Source organism: Syngnathoides biaculeatus, chromosome 14 (genome assembly GCF_019802595.1).
Source record: "Syngnathoides biaculeatus isolate LvHL_M chromosome 14, ASM1980259v1, whole genome shotgun sequence".
Classification (NCBI taxonomy): Eukaryota; Metazoa; Chordata; class Actinopteri; order Syngnathiformes; family Syngnathidae; genus Syngnathoides; species Syngnathoides biaculeatus.
In genome coordinates this window covers 26,555,673-26,562,341 of record NC_084653.1, presented here as the reverse complement: position 1 = coordinate 26,562,341, position 6,669 = coordinate 26,555,673, and the positions used below count along the sequence as shown (strand labels likewise).

General features: G+C 45.3%; 1 protein-coding gene across 1 annotated transcript in view; it reads left to right on the top strand.

Moving 5' to 3' along the window:
- Positions 1-3,542: 3,542 nt before the first annotated feature.
- The window catches only part of LOC133512035 (target of Nesh-SH3), a 50,256-nt gene continuing 47,129 nt past the window's right edge, over positions 3,543-6,669 (top strand). The window contains exon 1 of the mRNA XM_061841248.1: positions 3,543-3,598. The gene's annotated coding sequence lies outside the window, so the exon portion shown is untranslated. The remainder of the gene's footprint in view (positions 3,599-6,669) is intronic.

The window sequence follows — 6,669 nt, the reverse complement described above, 5'->3', positions numbered from 1 at the left end:
TTTTTGGGGGTAGGGGTACGGCTTGACGTGGGGTCGTGATCAAGACCGGCCGCCAGCATCTATCAGCAACGCTTGTCGTGAAATTAGTCACAGCTGTGATAGCGGAAAACGCCATTGCTATCTGTTTACGACATGAACAATGATAACGACGACATTCTGATTTCCAGCAACGTTTTTGGCGGTAGTTTGTTGGTATTTTCACCCTGATGTTAACATTTCGAGAAGCATTCTGTTTGCTACGACATAGTTATAACTTATAAACATATGTACGCATATGTTATCGAGTGCTCTGCACGTTTGCCAGTATGGGGAAACTCTTGGAGCGAAAAGATGAACATCGTGGCAGGGAAATTGATCAAAACCACCGGGGTAAATAAATAAATAAATAAATAAATGTTTCAGATGGACATGGCTTGAAAAAAGTGTAACCGCGGAGATATGAACGAAAACTGGATTGACACGTCTAACCGAACGCGTACAAAAAGTGGACATACCCGGCAAAGTGCTGTGCGCTCTGTGTTCCGATATCATCAATTATGGAAGCCGAGGAGCAAAAAAATATCAAGGAGCATATCCGAGCCAGGAAACACAGAGGTAAGTTGGACGTAAATTTCTCAAATATTATATCATTGACAGCTGTTCATAGGACTTTTACATTTCATGATCTCTTTATATGTATATATTTTGTGTACTTATTTCTGAAATATAACTTGTGAGTCCGGTAGCCTATTTGATATAAATTTCACACAGTCGACATTTTTACATCTGAAGTTTGGCAAAATTATTTTGGTTGTTTGGACTCATATTTTAAGTTTTCAAAATATCATGTTTGCCCTGTATTTACACTCTTAGAAGTAACCAGAGGTCAGCATTCAACAGTGTGTTTTATAAAAAAAATAATATGAAATATTATATAAAAATATATATATTTATAATATATAGATTGTAATATAAAAAACTTTGCCCAAAGAGGGGCGCTCCCTCCTTCGAACCCCCAAAGGCAGACATTTTCAGTGTTTTTTCCAAGTTGGTCATTATCATCCCTGCGCTCCGGGAAGACTGAAAATGTTGGCCTGGATACATTTTTAACTTTCAAAAATCACCGTGGCGATTTGGGAAGGTGGCCATAAAATGTTGATGATGGATGAAGAGCAAAAAAAGGTTTGGAAGAAAATAACCAGGGATTACTGCAAAATTACAAATGAATCCATCTTTGTGATTAAATGTGTAATGGTCTTTGCATATTTTTTTTTAAATGAAAAAAATGCCAATGTTACACAGCAGACATTTTCAATCAAACAATAGTTTCCAACTAGGAAAAGTACAACTTTCAACAAGCTCTTTCAAAGTTGTGCGACGTCCTGATGAAACGAAGGAGGACAGTAACTCATCCCCGCTGAAGCGAGGCCTTGACGGCTGCCAAATAAAAAGATCTGCAGTGGTTCTCCCATCGCGCCCAGGGGAACTCCTCTTTATCGTACTGATGAGTCACTTTCGGGGAAGCGAGAGTTCACCTGGAATCTGCTGGATCAGCATTTCAGTTTGTAAACTGGACGAGGCGGCTCTCCAAACTCCTCCCGAGACCGCAAGAGAGGCCCGTGCATCCAATTCAAGTTGGCTGAAGCCCTCATCAATCTCCCCGCTCGCGTTTTCAATCCGCCATTGACAAGCGTTTAAACGGGGACTCTTGTTGGAAAGGCCTGAGCCGGGTATCCACGGCAACGGCGCGAAATAAAACATACGCCATCGTAACGGATTGCTCGGGATGGTTTTGCTTTGCGGCGGGGCTCGACTTGACAGTAATGATAGCCTGCGAGGGATACGGCGGACGACTCAATGATCCTGCATGCACGCACGCACGCTTCACTTTCGACTGAAGCGTCCCGGATAATTTATCAACTCGTGCTGTAAATAATGAAGCCGGTGTAGAAGCCAGCTTTTATTCAAGTGTACACAAATGTCAGTGGTGGAAACTAAGTATGCATACTTTGTTGCTGTACTGAAGTAGATCAGGTACCTGTAGTTTACTTGAGTTTCACCTATGTCAGGAGTGGTTTGGAATCTAACCTCCACAATAAACCAGCACTAACTAAATAGGTTGACCCTAGAACAATTGATTCCATCCATCCATTTTCTATCACTTTCCCGGGTCTGGTCACGTGGGAAGTAGCTTGAGCAGGGATACCCGGACTTCCCTTTCCCCCGAGCCTCTTCTTCCAGGTCTTCCGGAGGGATCCCGAGGCGTTCGCTAGCCAGTTGAGAGACATAGGCTCTCCAGCGTGTCTTGGGTCATACCCGGGTCTCTTGAGGATCCTGCCGATGGTGTAGAGCTAGTCCACTGTTGTTGCTCCCCCTGAATACGAGATTGGACTTCCCGACGGACCCTCCTCTCCAGCAGCCCTGAATAGGGGAGGCTGAGGAGTGTAACCCCCCTATAGTTGGAACACGCTCTCCGGTCACCCTTCTTAAAAAGGGGGACCACCACACCAGTCTGCCAATCCAGAGGTACTGTCCCCGATGTCCACGCGATGTTGCAGAGGCTTGTCAACCAGGACAGCCCCTCAACATCCAGATCCTTTAGGAACTCCGGGCGAATCTCAGCTGATTTCAGTCGCTACATGGAGTCCTCTGGTTAAGACAGTCTCGACCTCAGACAGTTCAACTTTACAGCGCCCGTCCGCCGTCCCCCATTTTGTCTGACTAACGCTTGTCTGTGTTTGTGCGCCGGGAGTATCTTCGCATTTTTCGCCCTCCTTTTTCCACATTATCGCCCCAAAGAAGAAAGCTGCGTAAAGACACAGCAAGGCTTGTGCAGCCAAAAGAAAATCCATTACGGTGGAAACGAAGCTCAAGATCATGAAAAGATCGGGGAAAGGAGAGACACCAACATCACCCAGGCTTCGGTAGGTCGACTGTGGTGACGATTAATAAAGACCTGGCCCGTATTTTAGCGCATGTGAAGGGTTCCGGTCCTATGTCGGATAAGATGATCACAAAACAAGGTTCGAGATGGAGAGGATTGAGGACCAGGTTCCTTGGCAATAGCTAAGCACAGCCTCCCCTTCTTCTTCTTCTTCTCCATCCACCTCTCAGCAGTAACGCTAAGTACGTCGTCTCGTTTTTTTTTTTTTTTTTCATTGTATGTCTTTAAACAAAGTATTTTGATGTAAATTCTGACGTTAACGGTGGAATCCATCTCAAGTCGAAATTCGAGTTAAGTCGCTACTGTAGGAACGGATCCCAGTCGAGGACTCCCCGTATTATTTCCCCTGAGGCACAATTGCAAAAGTCATTGTGTTCAGATTGATCTCATGGCTTTTAGGAGCCCTCCGCAGTTTTTTTCAGCTCCTTCGATCACTTTCAAGGTGTTGTTGCTTTCCTCCCGTGTTTGATCTGATCTGCGTGTCAAGCAGATTTGTTTGTTTTTAAGATAACAACAAGACCACCGCAAGAGTTCTCGCGGGTCACCCGGCCCCAACCCAAGTGCAGGTGTCCTCGCTTTGCAGCCCCCCGAGTGGACGAATCCAGAGAACCGTCTGTGATGTGTAGCGGCGATCAACGCATTGGAATTTTTGGTCAAATTCGATACCTTTTGCAGGTGCGTCCCGCTCGGTTTACCCTTTCAAAGGCTTTTCCTGCAGCAAGCTGCGTCTTTTGGCTGAAAATAATTTCAATTCCAAGTCCAATTTTTTTTCTTCTCACGACGAATTTTGATTTATACGGCGCAGATGTCCCGGGCCGTCGGGATGACTCAGCAGAGCGAGCGATGACTCCAAAACGAATATCTGCGACGAGCGAGCGTTGCACTCAATTCGGCGGGGGAAACATTTGATCAAGTGGGGAACCTCGTAAAAAAGGCGACCGCGGACTACGGCCATCGCTGCTGTCAACGGACGTTCAATAAATTACCCATTATCCTGCTCCGAACCCGATCTTTGGACCTAACTTTGGGGATTTTTCGTTTTCTTCTTTTATAATTTTCCAAATTGCTTTCCAAAAGATCAAGTAGGCCACAGGTGTCAAACTCAAGGCCCGGGGGGCCAGATCCAGCCCACCGCATGATTTTATGTGGCCTGCAAAGGCAAACTTTTGTTCAAATCTGTACCAAAATATCAAATCGTCACATCATAAATGATAATGCTGAGATATTGCCAGCATTATTGTGTCCCCAAACATCAGCAATACTTTAAAAACCACATTAACCTTGATTTCTAATTCAAAACTAGCTCATAATTTTCACGTGTAAATATGACGAGGCGAAAGATTTTCACGGTTTCACAATCATAACGGCCCCTCTGAGGGAAAACGTAACTACAACGTGGCCTGCGACAAAAATGAGTTTGACAGTTTGACCCTGGAATAGACTAAAAAAAAAAAAAGGTTTTTAATGTGACGAGAGTCACGTTACTTAGCCTTGCATTCGTTAGCATCGTTACTTAACACGTGCTTTTGCTGTTGTCAAATGTTTATTTCGAAACCTTATCTTCAGGTCTGATAACTTTCCATCACATCACATTGTAAAATTTGATTGTCTTACAGTACTTTAGTAGTTACTTTATTTCGTAGTTCACGCGCGGTTACTGTGTCCAAGTTCACTTTTTGGTATTTCACGTTACTTTACGTTAGAGGCTATCGTAATGAGTAATGTCGTAAAATTATATTTTATATAATTGATTTTTTTACAAGGGTTTTGTTTGCGCTGCTTTTCTATTAGTTAACGCTATATTCAATATTTTGTCATGTGAAATTAGTTGACACTGATTTCCTTTGTTCTGTTGGAATACTTCAGATTACGTTACTTTTGCGTTGCTTTGTCATTAAAATGTCATTTTAGGTTAGCTAGCTTGACGTTACATCCGTTAACTTTACCTTACGTTAGATAACTTTGTTGACTTTGCGCGACATGAACTTCCATTACTTTACTATAATTATGTGCAAGTTCTGAAATACCTAAAATTAATCAAACAATCAGGTTTGGTAATGACTAGATTGCCTAAAATATCTCACCGTTCTTATTTTGCCGATGATATGTCAGATTTTATGAACAATCACAAAATCTGAAAAATAAAAGATTTGCTCTTGCGGCCCCTAATGTGGAAAGTCATATTTTGGCCCCCGGGCCTCAGGTTTGGGAACCTGTGCTTTTTGATTGACTGGCGACCAGTCCAGGGCGTGCCCCGCCACCCGCCCTAAAGCCAGGTGGGATTCGTTGAAGCCTAACGATCGAAAAGCTCCGTCGCAAGTTAACGACTTCGATCTGATGACGTTCAAACGATGACGATTTGTCAAGTCAGCCAATTTGTCTAAAATTTTTTGTGGTCGCCCGCCCTTTTTCAAAGTGGTCCGCAGCAGCAGGCCAAGGAGAACCCCATCCAAATTTCAATCTTTCCCTTCTCCTGTGAGCGTTGCGCCAAAAACTGGCCGCCTCCGAGCGTAATTCCCACCGAGGCCGATGGGGAAAAAGCCGGCACAGAGTTTTGCCTCTTCCAAAAATCGGCGAGAATTGAAAGTCGACCGGAGAGCAATCAGGGGAATAACGTCAAAAATCTGCTTTCCAGTTCTCGAAAAGGGCAGACGTCTGACGAGACGCCGCAGCTAAAGCAACAGAGGACTTTGTTTGGGTCTTCAATCACGTCGGGTCCTGGCGACGCTTCGGCTTTGCGCGTTCCAAAAATCGGGCCGACGGCCGCATTTTCGAAAGCAACCCGCTCAGGACGTGCAGACGCGCAACATGTGAAACCCTGCGGGGGGGTTGTTATGATTTGCTCTCTATCAGATTGGCCGACGTACGCGAGTCCAGAGTTTGCTTTGGCGTCCAAAAGAAGGAGCGGCAGCCTCGGTCAAGGCGAGCAGAAACAGAAAATCACGTAACGAAAGCGATTCGCACTCGAATTAGCGTGACTTTGTTTTGAATTCATCATCCGTCAGTTCAGGCGACTTGAGGTTCTGTCACTTTCGTGATGCCACTGATTGTAATGTGAGCTTATGTTGCGCTACGCTGCATAGCTTTTCTTTACTTTCTCTTTAGAATTAATATTTAATATGCTTTTTTATTCGAATCCAAAGAGTGGCTAGCTTGTACTTCCACCTGCGTGGTCGCTAAAGGTGTGGTCACGTAAAACGTTTCCTGTTCCATACGTAAAGATTTCGTGGCTAAATGAACGATGTCGTGATGAACGTCGGCCACGTGTTTCTTTGTCGTGATTTGGCTCCCTCGAGCGTTGTCGCCATCTTTCGGTTTCCAGTTTGCGCTTTTAAGGGCTCGTAGGACGTGCTGGCACGGAACACGTGACTGACCCCCGCCCACCCTTCCCGTCTTCCCGGCGCTTGTTGCGCTTTGGGCTTTATCAGGAAGGCTTGAAACGTCCAACACGGCTTCTCTGCACCATCAGGCCTCGATTCCGAGCGGGCCGTCTGGCAGCGGCGCGGAACAGATGGCGATTTTTATGATTCTCCCCCCCCCCCAGCAAGCATCAGCGAGATCTTTGGCACTGTCCCGGCGATGGTTGCTATGTTCCAACAAACTCCCAGCGCGGTACCACGCGAAGGTCAGCGTGAACGGTAAACAAAACAAAATCACTGATAAACTTAACATTGTTGTCGTCCCCTCCCGAACTTGCGCCGCTCATGCGCTGATGTCATCGCCCCAAAAAGTTTCCTTCTGCAATG